At 41.0% G+C, this 16,490-nt stretch overlaps 1 protein-coding gene across 1 annotated transcript in view; it reads left to right on the plus strand.

Moving 5' to 3' along the window:
- Positions 1 to 16,490, plus strand: part of drp2 (dystrophin related protein 2) — a 148,739-nt gene that overhangs the window by 24,967 nt on the left and 107,282 nt on the right. The window lies entirely within an intron of this gene.

The following is a 16,490-nucleotide window of genomic DNA, read 5'->3' on the forward strand; positions in this document are numbered from 1 at the left end:
TGTTGCATTACGTTGTAGGGGTAGTGCAGCTGTAACCTTTATCATAATCCTTCTCAAACCTTCATTAATAGTTTTAGTTACATAAAGATAAACAATGACCCTCTAAATTCAGAAGCAGATCAGAAACATGCTCACCGAGACTTAAAAAAAAAAAAAAAACTCATGTGTAACAGTTTCAGAGGCGTGGATGACAATATTGTCCTGTTTTGAAGGCAATGACAAAAATGACCTACTTCTTAGGGTATGATGACTTGTTGCCTATAAAACACGTCACTTGTGCGTATAGTGTGTATTCTTCAGTGGCACTGTCAACTACAACTGGAGTGACTCAACAAACCAACCCACATTTGAAGCCTCCAGTGGTAATATGGGAATACAGATTTCACCAATTTTCGCTGAGACTGTCTCGTTTTTATAAAAAAAAACAATAAAAGCTTGCAGTCGAAATTACTTTAAAAAACGCCATGATCAAATAAAAAATTCTACACATGGCAGAGTACTGAGAGCTTTTGTAACCACAGTAATCTTCTGGGTTTTGCGTTTCCTGGTAGTCCACCATACATATGGATATATTAATCAAAAAAACATCACAGACACCAGCTTTGTGATAATCATGACTAGTGATCACCAGCTTTTATTTTACCCTTTTAAGGCTTTTCTGTTCATAAATTTATTGTGAAAAGTTGCTCAGTTGCGCTCTCTTTACAAGCTTCATCAAACAAAAACTTTTGCTTGTTCCTCTTTGATTTAATCAGTAGATTTTAATTTAAAATCATGGTTTATATAGTTTCTGTAATTTTTTTGTCCTTTATTAGTAGTATGAGGGTCTCTGTGGCTCAGGAATGAGACGTTTGTGCTTTTAAAGTAATTCTCTGTGTTGTGTTTTATTTGGTGACTGTGCTTTCCCCACTCACCAGTCGGTAAGCAGCCATGTCTAAGCTGAGCATTATGAGACGCTGAAGCATTACACTGTATACTCTGCCTGACACAAAGACCTGTCTCTGTGACCTCTCCTCTACATGCTGCCAGTGGCTCCATTTTAAAGCTATTGATTTGCAAAGCAGAGACTAAATCCCTGATATGACTGGTGAATCTGTAGATCTCTAGAAAAGCTTCTCGGCACTGAATCATAAATGCGCTACAGAGCCGTCTCTGGAAGAGTAGAGTGACTTCGGCTTGTACATGATGTTATAGCTAACGAGAAGGGAAGGGCAAACGAAGTGTGTGGGAGGTGCCCTGGTGACTTTGTCTCTTGAGCGATTCAGGATAATTGATCTGTATTGAGGACCGGGAATGCAGTCCATTCTTCCATCAGAAAAGGGTATCTAATGACTATGACAGAAGCATCACTTCGCCATTGATTTCTGCTGTGCTGTCTTCAAAGCCCCAATCAAGACAGGGAGGGGGAGGGCTGTGAAGAAGACACCTACGGCGGCATCTGCAGCTGCAGGAAACCTAGAGGCAGGAAAAGAGGGAGGGCTGGGGAGAGAGGGGGAGGAGTGGAGAGGTGGCTTCTGCTCCCTGTGATAAAGGTGCATCTCCTGTGGCCTGTGTCTGTGCAAGAGGCTGGCACCTTATTGAATAATGTGCTTGTTTGTTTTGCCGCTTAGTGGTGGCGGTGCTGGCTGAGCTGTGAAGAATGTGGCAGTTTAAACATGTGTTCGCATATTTGCATGTATCCACACCATAGAATGATACAGAGGTAGACTCTTCCTTGCACCTGTTTGCATAAAGTGGCTTTGTTTGTGTGCGTGTGTGTGCGTGTGTCTGTGTGTGTTTGTGTGCGTGTGTGTGTGTGAGTGAGTGTGTGAGTGAGTGAGTGCAGTTTGCTGTGTGAAGGCTCACCACTCTGAAGGATTTCCAAGCACAGCTCAGCCGTGGTCATCTCTATAGCAACTCTCTGTTCCTGTCAGGACTCCACGATATGCTGAATATAATTAAATTGTGACATGTAGGAGGGAAGAAATTCAAGTGTTTTTAAATGAAACTAAATGTTCTAATTACATCTTATGCTTTTAAAAACAACAGGGGGGACTTAATTAGAGGGAGAGGCGTCCCAGTCTGTGCCATCCAGAGGGAATGCTCTGTGGAACTTGAAAGCGATTTGTTCCTGCTCTTCTTTCATTCCTCAACCCTGGAACGGCTCTGATAGCGCAATGAAATTAATGTTTGGAATAAATGTTAGTGGAATTTAATAAAAGCAACCTCTCTCTTTTCACCACGCCCCCCCCATCTTAATCCATGTCTCTCTCTTACACACACTCTCCCTTTAAACCTCCTCGCCACATCCACCACGATAAACACACACACAGACACACACACACACACACCTCTCCCCTACTCCCTCGGTCAATACGTCAAATGGTGACGTTAGCTTTGTTGCTATCTGCTTCACTTTACAGATTAGTCTCTCTGCTCTGTGAATATGACAAGGCATTGTTCAGCATTTTCTTGGCCTGGAGTGAAGATGAGTTTGAAGTTCAATTTTCATAAGCGCCAAACCCTGACATCTCACAGAGCTGTGAATGAGCAATAGCAGCCTATGGGGAGTTGCCAGGCAATGAGGGGCTGCAGTGTGCTCGGTGCAGTGCTGTACATTTAGAAAAAGAGCTTGCTAGCTGGTTTATTGAGACCTTTGAAGTGAGATATAGTGGCTCATCAAATATGAATGTCATACCACTGCTGCAGCAGAACTGCATTTGTCATTAGGAAATTAAAGTTAATTTACGGCTTGCTCATTTGCTTGGCTTGGATGTGACACTGGGTTTCGCTCCAGGAGAACTGATCAATTGGCAAACATTTTAAACGGGGAACAGAAAAGAAACAAAAGATACTCAGCACATGGCTGCAGGGCTTAACAAAAACACACAGCAAATAAAATGTTCATGTTATCTTGCAATGCAACGCAATTGACTGAATACTCTGCTCCCAGCTGAAGCTATCAAGGCTGAGTTCATTTCAGTTACTCTCCATTATACAGTCTCATCATTTCACAAGGACAAACATAATATAAAAATACACCATCACCTTGTAATAGGCGCAGGGGAATTAAATCCAAATATTTGTGTTCTCCCATAAAACCATTCCTGGTGAAACTTGACTGAAAATGCACCATAACAAAAAGAATTAAAAGTAAATGTATTATCTTGTGACAGAGTAATGCATCCATAACCTTTAACGCAATTTACAAAGTGTTAGTCCATTATGATTAATACATCTATTTCAATCACTGCACATATGACTATGGAACAATGCTTTGTGTAGATTCTTAATATTAACCTTCTGCTTTTTGATGGCAAAAAGTAAACAGACCAAAAATGCTGCTTCTTGTCAGACTTTCCTTGTGGCCAACTAAATTTAATGGGGATATGATCATGACCAGATACTTTCATTGATATTTTTTGGACAGGATCATTTTATGAAAGTGTGATCTTTTATTATTTTAAAGGGTAGTACACTGGACCTTTGATACCATTTCATTTTTTTGGCCTACCACAGACAGATTTGTCAAGTTATCGTTTTCTTTCCAGAGCCCAGACCAAGTCAATCTTCTCTCCATCGATTAATTTGTGAACCTTGACTGGTCCATCAAAAGAAACCTGAAAAACATGCCTGACGGTCTGTCATCGCTGGACACTCAGGGTTGCACTGTCATATCCTGCTAAAGTTGGTAGGTTCTTTTGTGATTAAAAAGACATATCCTTGGCCTTTATCCCATCTTTCCCTTTGAGAATCAAGATGTTCTCCACAGGGTTACGAGGATAGCCTGCAGTGCTAGCTAATTCGTCAGTTGCTGTAACTGTGATGACTAAAATGTCACCTTCAATGTTCTGCCACCCCCACCCCTCCCAATTTTCCCCTCTTAACACGCGATGGCACCAGGAGCCCCAGCTAATGAGCAATTCACTGCACCGTGTGCACTGTGCCGCAAAAAAACAACAATAACGGATGAAAATATGAAAGAATGGAAAAAAACAGTGCTGCCTGAAGCTTTGAAAATGTAAGTTAAGTGCTGACCTTGGTGGCCTAATGGCTCTAAATAGCGTCTGAATGTCAGTGTGGTCCGGAGTAGGGCAGCTCGTGCCCAAGGGTAATGGGTAAAGCAGTGCTTTGAAGTTGTGAAAGGGGGGGACAAGGAGTTGGGCGCTGTTAGATGGATTAGGAAGACTGGAGCTGACTGTGGTGGGTGTGGAACTGGCAGGGCGGTGGTGTGTTACTGCTCTGCTTCTCCAGGAGAGGCACTGCCTCCCCGCTCTGCCCCAGAGAAGAGCACACAACCAACAGACAGACAGCAATAAAGTGTGGCTTAAATTTCAAATTTGCCCCAAAATCACTTGTTCCATCCACCCTGCTATTGTAGGAAGGTACAGTGCTCTGCGGTGGACACTTTCATTCATCCTGTTGCTGCCGACAAACACAAGGTGCCATCAGTTGGGTCAGGAGGAGAACTGACTGTTTGGGCAGCCTGTTGCTACATTTTTCAGGTTTTTAATAGTCACATGCCAGGTATGCAGTTTACAGTGATAAAAGCAGCAGATAAACCACTCAAATCTCTTCTTAAAATTCTTTTTTAACAATCTCTCCTTGATTTCCAACAGAGGTAGTGTGAGGGAGCTGGCAAGCATCCCCTCTCACTAAGGTGAAAAAACAATACACATTGGCTAAAACAGGAAGTTTATTTTTTGTTGTGCTTTTATTTTGGGAACCCCTACTAACCACTCTCTCTGTTTGAGGTCTACTTCCGGGGGGCGTGTTTTCATGGAGTGCACACATGGGAATGCTGCCAGACTCAGCAGGTGTCAATTACCTCATCAGGCTGTACCAAGTGGGCAGGAAGGAGAGAGGGGAGTGGGTAGAGGGGTTTTACTTAAGTTTGGCTTTTGTTGGGTATTTCTTTAGTTTATTATGTATTCTATTTTGATCTGTTAGGCCAAAGGTTAGTTTATGTAAATATCAGTGTGGTTAAATTGTAAAGGTATTCGATATGTATGGTGCTAGTGTCTAGGGTCCCTGCACTAGGTGATGTTTGGTAGAGGCTAGGGGTACTTATACCAGGTGGGAAAGCAGGGTAGTGTGTCAGAGAATGGGGGTCAGGTTGGACGGCACCGCCGCTATCCAATGTAACCTGCTACACCAGTCAGACTGCTTTGGTTGTCCAGCCATCCTGTGAAGTCTATGTGAGAACTGTTGGGCTTTGTTTGTGTCATTTGCCTCAGCTCACCAGTAAACTAAGAGCTCTGCAACCAACTTTTGTGTGCCTGATTCTGTCCTCTCTCATGCTTGTACTCCAATCCTGCTGGCCTTCATCCTGATTGTAAGGGTTCACTATCATCCAAACCTTACAGGTAGAAAGAATGCACGCTTCTCATTTCTAGCTGCCATCTATTGATTTTGATGGCTGAAATCTGTCACTGGCAGATTTTATCAGCTGTTGTTAGCCTTAGTTAATGTAGCTCATTAGTCATAGCTCCACAAAGTTGGTTGAAAACGCTGAAGCTCTGTGGTACTAGGGGAAACGTCACCATCCTTAGCAGCTGATGAGTCATGTAGGAGACATGGAAGTAAAGAAACAGCTCTGACCTTGTGTTGCCTTGTAGAGCTTTGTCGAGTTAGTCATAATATGACGAGGAAAAATCTAAGATCATTCTGACATAATACTGTTAAACACACCGTTTAATTTGTTCCTTACTTGCTCCTGTGTTTCTGGTTTTGAAAAGGCAAAAAAAAAAAAAAAAAAGACACCATCCTCCAAACCTTTTAAATGTCGAGTATTACACATTATTGTGCGCAGTGCCTACGTTATGATTAGACTGTTCAAGGGAGGGGTTTAGTGAACGGTGGGGGGTCAGTAAAACAACTTTCCTAATTTAATTTCTGTTTTCACTGAACAGATTACCTGTTTTAATAAACCTTTGTGTGTTGAGATGGTGCATCAGGGTGACACAAGAAGCAGTCAGGGCTCGCAGACGACTTCCCGAAGTGCCTTTTAATTGAGCAACCTTTCCTATCGGCCCCCAGATAGGCTGCCAGGGGAAAAAGTCTACCAACCAGGGTTTGTGAGTTTATTCTCTGCTCCACCGGTGTAGATGATGGCACTGCATATGTTATGAGGCCTCTAGATGTGAAATCTTAATCAAAATGAAAGCAGTTCCTCACAAGATCAGTAAAACCCAATGAGGTGGAGACCTGATGTGACATACGGGATTCTCACTCAGTAATCCATCTCATTTTCCCTTGCATGAGGCAATAAAATCAACCTTTTATTCACCAGTGATGTCTTTTTATTCATCAAGAAAGAGCTTGAGCAGGACATGGAAATGAAGTGAGCTACATTCATTGACAGAAATTGAGTGGGGTATGGAGGAGAGTGCGACAGGTGCAGGGTTCTAGTGCCATTGTGACCGATCCTCTTCACATGCCTAATAGACCTAATCACAAACAGTGTTATGAACAGTGATGCCCACACTGTTTGAGTGATTTATTAAGCAAAATACAATCAGGTTTTTAAGTAGGACTGCTTCAGCTGCACACACCAGGCGATTTGTTTGAAGCGTGTGTGGGTGTTGCATGCTAGAGTCAGTTTGTGTTGGGTATTTCTGTTCCACCGCTCAGTTAGGCCTGGTTGTATTTGGGACATTGATGAAAAGAGATGGGGACAAAACGTGGCTCTTTCCTATCTGAAGGCATTGTGTGTGTCATTGGGCTTTCAAAGTGTTTTATCAGCAGAGCGCAAAATGGTTGTGTGAAATTTGCTGTGCAGGCTTTAGTGAATTGGCAGTGGAAAAAGTCTATTCTTCTCAAGATGTCTGGCTCAGGGGCGTGGAATTTCCACCATTCGTACTTTGCTTGCTATGTATTTCTTATTTAAATGAAAGAAGCCTATTGATGTGGATCTCATTGGGCCTTCAGACATGGAAGGGTTATTTCATGCTTCATGTCTATCTCCCCTCTCACTGATACCAGTGGACTTTGAAGTGTGTCATTAATATGTAAATCTGCTTCCCGGCCTATTTATAAGTCAGTTGTTTTCTCATGGTAAGTAGGGTGGTCAAATTACAGCTGTATCACTGAGATGAACATATGTATTATATTGTAAAACTGTAAATAACTTGTAGGTATTGTTTAACGCCTAAAGACATAGCTCAACATTCAGGAAAATACACTTGTTTGATTTTTGTCTGAGAGTTGAAAAGATGAAAAGATTGATATCTGTCCATTAAATATGTAGATAGAACCAGGAGACTTAGCTTAGCTCTGAGACTGAAAGCAATGGGAAACAGAGGAGTTCCTGGAGATTCTGCTGGTTACCACATGTTGATGATGAGGCTCAGGGACGTCATTACCCAGCCAAGAAATAGTCCTGTAAAACCATAACTTGGGTGTTTTAAACTGCAGTTTTTGTGTGGATTAATCTACTGTTAAGTGATAAACTATAAGGCGGCTCAATTTTAGCCCTGACTAATTTTAGAACTGAGCCAGGTTAATTACCCAAAGCGATCAACAATGTGGCTTTTTAACCTTTAATCTGCCAGTGTCCTTCAACAGAGGTGTTTGTTGAAGTGTTTCAGAAACCCCTGCAAGCCACAACTCTGTGAGACACACCCACTTCATGCAACTATGTCCTGTCTGTGTAGAAGTAAGAACGTAATGAGGTAAGCAGGGATTGAACCTTTCCCTGAAGCTCTTTGTTGGACAACTATTTCTGTCACTGTTTGCATGTACAAATGAAGAAACACACTATGCTTTCCAGTAGAGACTTGCTGAAAATTCGCTCTGTTATCCACATATTTAAATGATGTAGCATCTTGCCCCTCTCTCGGACAGTTGGCTTTTCACCCCATCTTCAAGTGTGGCCAGGCTAACTGTCCGCTGATTGTAGCTTCATATTTAACACACAGATATGATGTGAGGGTGGTATCAATCTTTTCATCTAATTCTCAACAAGAAAGGAAAGTAAATGCATCTCCCAAAATGTCAGACTGTTCTTCTGAGAATGTTGGCAAGACGTGAGACAGCCTAATGCGATCAACTACCAGAGCATCAAGCTATGATTTGCTATGATTAGATTTTCTTGTAAATCAATGAGTTGTCATCACAGTCACTCATACCCTTTTGGATACAAAGTTGCTCTTGTGTTTCTCATATCTTATGACAGTAAACAGTAAAAGCAGGATGCAGAGGACATAAAGACTGACAAGGACAGGTAGTAATTTTCCAGTGGTTGAGCCTGTTCCCAAACTACGTAACAGTTCAGTAGCGTTCCCCTGCAGAGAGAATGATGACTTCAACATTCAAGTAAAATGCCCAACTGTCTGAGTTGCCACAGGTGTGGACTTGGATAAACTGTATTGAAAGAATATGCTTTATTGTAAAACAGATGAGGCTAGAAATGCTTCTGAGCACTGCATTTTTTAACTGAAAATAAAAAGGACAGTAATGCTATGTTATTGTAGAGCACTAAGGCTGATAACACTGCCCAATGCTGTAAGCTCCCTTATTTATGGTCTTTCTTTATTGCTACCAATCGATCTCGGCATAGCCATTTTCTTTCTGAAAATCAATGCCACGATTGCCTCTGTTTTTCTTCCTTTAACCTTGGTTAATTTCACTGCTCAAAAAACTTCTAAATATCATTCATCCTCAAATGCCACTTTGTTTTGTTGTGAGGAGCCATATCTGTCAACATAACTCAGCCGCATTTAGCCCAATGCCGCCATGGTTTGCCACTGAACTCTGGCATTTCAAGGACCTGAGCTTAAAAGCGGAAGCATTGCGAAACATATGACGGGCGTAGGGGAACATAACCTGGTGATTTGTGGAAGGAAACAGCCCCCAGGAAGTCTCGTAACATCAGTGCTTTAGTGGCAGCTAGCGCGGTTAGCACAAGGGCAAGGTTAAGTGACATTTGTTTGTCCTCAGCCAGACTCCTGACAGGTTCAGGTAGGAGGTGGTGGAAGGGGGTGCAACGCTCTGATAAGGAGCTGCTCAATTCAAATTCAACATGACAGCCATGATTAATTTATATGTTAGAAAGTAAATATAGGAGTAGGACTCTAAATCCCACATTGCAAGAAATCTGTGTGTGAATTTAAGAATGTCTGCTTGTGTGTGAGTGTGTGAGTGTGTGTGTGTGTGTGTGTGTGTGTGAGTGTGTGTTTGAGTGAGTGTCCAAAAATGAAATGTGTGCCCTTTTTTCGTTTAGCCTGCCTTTGAAGGAGAGCAGCTGAGGTTGATAGATGTAGGATTATTTTTATTTGTAGTTTTTTCTCTTGAACATAGTCTAAGGCTGTGAAAAATCACTCCATATTCTCCCTAGAGAGAATATATACCATATATAACAAACTATGATAGAATGGTTATTGCACTTTATATAATAATAGCAATATACCAAAAAATTGAAATGCTATGTCAACCTCTTAACCTATATTCTTAATGCACTAACCCTACTTTTCTTCATTTCTGATTTTCTGAACAAAGGGTGCTCTTCTTTACTGTCTTGTCTTTAACCTATTGTCCAAATCTAGGAGAATATTAACTGTTAATATTAACTGTCAGTAAAATATTGCCTGAAAAATTATTTTGGCAGTACACGTTGTCAGCCCTAAGTAGACACTGTCCAGGGATTCTTTTCTGCTTGCTTGCAGCCACAACAAACTTCCCACTTCTTCACAACACTCAAGGGAGGATAGGATTGGAAAATGGACCTTTGATTACATCTCTCAGTAATGACACAAAATTATTGTGACCCACAAGTGTTGAAAATCTCAGTTCAAAGAGTTAACTATCAAGTGCGTCTGTTGTGTAGGAAGTAGTGAATGACTGAATGAGAGTGTGATCTCAGACACAGTCCTACACCTCACTCCTGGAAGACATTAATAGAATCCAAACAAATTCACCAGAAGGCATCAGGAGCAGCTTTCTATATTGTTTATTTTGAAAAATAAATCAGATGTGTATTTACTTGGTTATAACATCCCATTACTCAGAAATGACTCGGATGAGGGGACAAGTAATGGCTGTGTGTGTGTGTGTGTGTGTGTGTGTGTGTGTGTGTGTGTGTGTGTGTGTGTGTGTAGGTTGGTCAAATGCATCTGAATCATAGTAATAAGATGAAACTTGAAAAGATGGAAGATAATATTCCTCCGTGCTTGTTTTGAAGCGGCTTCTAGTTCCATGGTTTCCTTAGCAATTAGATTGAACTACTTTGCATCTCTCTCTCTGGCCTTGTCTGGTGAGGAGGAGGCTGTCTTTGGCTTGGATTAATCCAACACATACTGCTCTTCCTAGATCAGTTCTGTCATTTTATTACATGCTGTGGAGGAGGAAGATGACTGATATTCTGCAACTAATTCCTGGAATCTGGACAAGCTCTTCACACTTGCTTGTTTTCTCTCTCTGGGGTTGAGGAGGCTGTCTGTGTCCTGCATAAATCAAGCCCTGGTTCTTGTTTAGCTGTTACCAGAAGAATAAATTAAGATGGCATGCTGGTATATAACAAACATGAACAATAGACACTCTGAGGGAGCTCTGTTCCATTTGCAAGGAAAACTAATATAACAATAAATTGTTTACTGACATATTTCTCCTGCATATCTGGATGATGTGGCTATCAGATACCGTGGTGTGTGGTGTGGTCTTGCTTTAATTCCTACTTTACGCTTGTAGCGAATGATTCAGGTTGTAACAAATAACACTTGTGTCAATATCACATATCATGTAATATTTTTTAAATAGTTTGCAGTAGCAGCTTTTTAAAACTCGGCTTACAGATTGATTTTTTTTCACCGTATAAAGTAACCCTGCCCCACCAGACAAGAATGTTGATATGTGGCAACTCTGAGAAACCTTAATTATGTTCAGTGACAATGTCTCTAAATTTCTTTTTTTATACAATACATGCACAACAACTGTGGTATTTAAAGAATTAGTTATGACAAATAAACTGTGGTTAAGGTAAACCCTGGCACATACCCAGCATAACACTTTCTGCATTGACACTGACTGTTCTGTTTTGCATCGAGCGTAATTCGCTAGCTGTGGAAGCTTTCAATATACATGTAATACCTAAGGATACTGTGCCATTATGAATATTTAAAGTTGTGGCCAATGTGTCAGCCTTATTTACGAATTCAGCTGAAAATGGAGCAACATTTGCTTTCATGTGTGGTTGTGTTTCTGGCTACCTTGTAAATGTAAGTTCAATATTTCTGGTCTCTACCAACCAAACCTCTCCATGAGTAAATGTTCTGGCTCTTTAGTTCTCTGATGTTCCAAGTTTATTAGAGTTTTTTTTTCTTCTGAAAACACCTTGGCTGCTACAGTGAACTAGGTCGAGTTTTGTCATGGAAACTGCTTGTAGATACTCTGAACACAACAAGCACTGCACAGAACACTGATAGGTTTAGGATTAGGAAAGCATATTGTACAATAGGAGATAAATACCTTACAGGAACCAAAAGGATGTGTCTCCGGGAGGAAATACAAAATCTCACCTCTTATTGGTTTTCCAGAGACAATAGACTAGAACACGATTTGCTGTTTGCCCCCAAACAACCTAATGTTAACCAATTGAAAAGAAGCCATAAACTGTTTATGAGCAGGGCAGTCACTAGTATAACCTGTCTGGATAAACATAGATCTGGTTGCAGTTGCCAGGGAAAAGAAACCTCAACACAGAACATCTGGATTTGCTTTAGGATGATGTTTTCACTTTCTTAAATTACCCACATTTCAATACACCAACTATAGGTACAGAGTTTGTCCTGAAAGCACACAATCATAAAAAAGTGTTGTTCACTTTGATAATATGATAAAACAGAGAATAAATGATGAACAAATGATTCATAATTTAGATTTCACGGTTTGCAGGCTGAAAAACCAAATTAGTGGTCTAAAAGAGCAACAATATTGGATTATACTGCAAAATTACACTCAAAGCTTTTTTAAATGTCTAATGCCAATGTTTTTAAAATTCTTGCTCTCTGCAATATCTACAGATGGCACCTACAGCATGTTTTAAGTTAAACGAAGATTGTGCTTCTAGGAAGTATAAAATATGGTAGGGGTTAGGCAACAAAAGAGGATGGTTGAGTTTAATAAAAACGTTAATTGCAGGTCTGTGATGTAAGGCAAACCTCTGTCTCAGGTGTGCATGTTCATCCTCCACTCTGACCTCCACAACCTTACTTCTGGCCTTGCAAATTGAGGTCACAGGCCTTCTTCAGTGAGCTCTGAACCTTGGCAATGGACATAATTCTTAAGGTGCCGAATCCATCCGATAAGGACATAATTCCTAGGGATATTGGGTTGAGCTGATGGAAACTGCAGATATAAATAATGTGAATATGAATAACATTACAACTTTAATTCTTTTTCGCTTGAAGTATCAAGGGAAGTACACTGACGTTTCTACTTTACCTGTGAGGAACAATGTCACCATCAAAACACTGTTTACAATCAGGAGCTAAATTGATCATGCAATAATTTTTTGTTTTGTTTTGGATTTTTGCAAAGGTAAACTTAATCCTCTTAAACATTGAAGCGGATGTGTCCCCTGTTTTCCCTGCTTCCTACACCCTTGGATATAGCTAGTAAACAGCTATGGTGAAGCTATGCTGTTTACTTCTTACTACATTGCTTTGGTTGTTTCTCCAGAGGATCATAGTGAGGTCACTGGACGATTATGATCCTGCAGTATCAAGTAACCGGAATTTGCAGTCTATTGAATCTATCTAATGTCATTTGGTTTATGTTTTTTTCTTAGTCCATCTGTCCCTGATTTAGAAAAAATAAATTCACTTTTAACCCCCTCCACTCAGGTCGATATGGCCTCGAAATAGTGCAGCATGTTGTAACCCATCACCCGGACTGAGATAATAATCTACTAGAGTCAACAGAAAGCCCATTACAGCAGCATGCTCGTTGATAATAAGACCAGATAGGAGGTCTTAGAGAATGGAGTTCTCCTCCAGTTTCTGAGTGTGATCATCAGTGTGCGGCGTGAAGCTGACCTACAGGGTAATAGACCTGGATGACCTCTCAAGGAGAATTGTACGACGACCTCACACAAAGCCAGTGACCTCTCCTAAAAATGAAAGCCTTCTCATTGATTAAACACTGCACGCTTCTATGGGAGCTTCATAAAAAATGCAATTACATCTAATGGCTTTTACGGTATAGGAATGAATAATGCTGACATTAGGGGCATCCCTGTGTCAAGGTTTGTGTAGTACGTTGTTAGAACTCAGCTTAAAACCTTTTTTAGCTCAATGAAGGTGCATGTTAAAGTTGTCCATGTAAGCAGAGCACAGACAGACAGAAAAGGGGACCTTAAAATGGTCTTAGTGATGGTTAATGGAGGGATGTAGGTGGGGTGATCTGATCCTGGAACAGTGCCTGAGGGCATCTTTGAGAGGCTTACAAGTAAAGGAAGATTTTACATAGAAAGACAGGTTCAAAATGTGAAAAATGAAAACGCATTCTTCAATTGAAGAGTTAAAAGAAGAGGTGTCAAGTGGGGTTCACGCGATACATTCAGCAAGCTTGGCAACTCTAATATACCTCTGTTGCTCAGTTAAATTGTTATTCAGTTGCTGTGGATCAGGGGCACTGTTAATGTAGTTGAAAACTGATTTAATAGCCATATTTATTGGCCATGGTATCAAAGACAGACTGTAAGCGGGTGCAATAACACAAGGTGTCATCATAATTATTCATTAGGAGCTGTAAAGTTTTGTAGTCGTGTCTTCCAAGTGGAAAGAAAGCTATTTAAGATGGGCAATCAGCATGAGGAAGCTTCCTATGGATACTGTGCCCCTTTAACTGCATGTTGGTACCCAGACAGGGTTCATTACCAGAGAAGATGGCCTGCAAGTAATCTCAACACTTAACCCACTGGAGAGCCCCAGTTGCTCGACACTCAGGGGCGAAACTTCACGTCTGACTGGATACATGGGCAGCGTATAATGTCCTTCCATTTGGAAACTGAAATCGTTCAAAGTTCAGGCAAACTACTGCGACAGAGCCAGGGCCCAGTCAACAAATTCTTAGAGGCGTGTGGGATTGAGGCGTCTACTGAAGCAGTAACTGCACACAAGAAATATTACTAGCTGTACTATAGAACTGGAATCCCAGATGCTACGTTCGCAAACACAAAACTCGGTCTATGATTGGCAGCAGTGCAATGTTTGGGGTTTCAGCTCCCCACCCAAAAGATCTTTGCCCTGAAATTGAGGTATAATTACACCATCTTCTAAAATTTAGAGAAATTAGTACCAAGTCTCAAAGACAGATTACTTGTTTCAGACATGAATTATGTGATGATTGCATTGCTCCACCGCCAACTGATTATGTGACAATAGCACTAATCAGACACAGCAATTTACCTTTTTGTCTCATGGAAAAGTTGTGCTAAGGTTGGGGTACGACTGTGATTGTGGTTAAATGAGAAGTTAAAGCAAAAAAAACAAAACAAAATTTCTTACCATAGAAAACCTGGCATTAAAGCACAAATAGATCACCGGCTCACAGAAGCTGCAGGTGGGTGGAAATGCACATTCACCACTCCTGCCTCTGTGTTGTTACTACCAGCTTCCAGTCACGTCTTCTCACATAATCCTCTCATTCTAGAGATACATATTTCTCTTACTGCATAGTGCACGTTTTTTTGCATTTTAAGATACTGAGCTCACGTCGGACTGAATACTCTCCGGTCACTGCATCACAGCTGGGAATAAACTTTCTGCAGCTTATCGTGTAGCTTAATGTGTAAAGCACAACACTGAGGGTTATGATTCTGACTCACACTGCAGCCATCCATGCCAAAGTGTGTGTACCATATTGGAGTTATTCATCAGCCTCTGTACCCACAGGGCAAGCACCCCGCTGCTCCCATAGCAGCACTAAGAAACTCTGAGGGTGTGTTGTCTTCACCTTTGGATGAGTCTTGGCTGTGCTTGAGTATGAATAATAGAGAGACAGCAATGTGAGAGCAGGGTGGCAGCAGGGACACAGAAACGGAGAGGACATGCTCAGAGATGGTCACTCTGTGTGGCTCGCCACCTCTGCTGGGCACCAAGCTGTTATGATGTGGTGTGCAGATATTTATACAATTCTTAACCAACACACTGACTCCTGTTGACAAAAAAGGGGAAGGGAAAAGGAGGAGCTCTTCAAGGAAGTTTCTAATATGTTCTGCTGTTGATAAGGTGCTTCATCATGTCTGTTTGTCGATTCTGCTTACGTGCTGTGTTTTACTGTCTCTGGTTAATCTGTATTTCTGCTGCCTGGCAAGATTGACAACTTGGCAGCTGCAAAAATGGATTGAAGCTGAAGCCAGAAAGGTGATTTTCACACTTCAATGCCACATGAGAACAAGCCTAAGAGTCTACAGCCCATCACTGACTCTGCTGCTGCACAGTGTTTTCCACGGTGCCCATTTTTAAACATGAAGTGCAACTGAAGCGGATGGGAATGTCATTATGTATTTGGTCATAAACTAAAATTCTGATAAACCATACGACAACTGCTACTACTTATATTAAAAGTCAGTACTATATGTATACAGTCCTTTACATTAACAAAGGTATGACACACTTATGCTGTTACCATGTCAAATCCAATGTTCAAATCCAATGGTCAACAAACACCATGGTCCCATTCAGCTACAAGAGCATCAGTGAGGCCCAGCACTGCTTTTAGGAGATCATGTCAGGCTTTCACAAAGGTATTGGATGGGAGGTGAAGGCTTTGATGTGGAAGAACTTGACTGACATGCACAAAGTCAGAAAACCATTTCTTCCTGGACCTCGCGTTGTGCTTGGGAGTATTGTCAAGTTGAAACAGGAAACTAGAATATCTAAAATATCATTATATAGAGTAGCATTAAGATTTCCCTTGATTATAACTATCACACAAAAATGAAAAACAGCCCCAAGCAACAGTAAACAAAAGTGGACTTTGTGTACTTTTAGCCATTATGGCTTTATTCTCTTTATCTACTTATTGAATAACTTTATTGTATGTGCTTTATTGAGATCTGTGAGTCTGTGCTCTGCTTGTATGCTTTTTTTAATTACCCACCGGGATGAATACAGTTATTGAATTGTATTGAATTGAACTGAAAAAAAAGTGCTTTACAAAAACAATAATGTGTGCAGGCCATCAGCTATGAGACAATCCTGCATTACTAGCTCTATTAAGTTCTGCTCAGCACCACAACACTAAGTAACAATAATGTTATCTTAAAAACCAAATTACAGGGAAAAAAAGCACAATAGACTTAAAGGTCAACTCAGCAGCTCAGTTTTTATTGTTTGTGGCAGGTGAATCATTGTGGCCAGTCATTGTGCTGTATAAAACACTACAGCTCTGTTCTGTTTATTGTGTGCAAAGACCTTAGTTTCAGTGTGCTCTGGGGCCCAGCCGCTGTATAATGGTAAAGATAGTTCTTATTCCAAAGACTGACTGCAGGGACCCACTGTGGGATGGCT

The sequence above is a fragment of the Seriola aureovittata genome, chromosome 8 (assembly GCF_021018895.1).
Source record: "Seriola aureovittata isolate HTS-2021-v1 ecotype China chromosome 8, ASM2101889v1, whole genome shotgun sequence".
Classification (NCBI taxonomy): Eukaryota; Metazoa; Chordata; class Actinopteri; order Carangiformes; family Carangidae; genus Seriola; species Seriola aureovittata.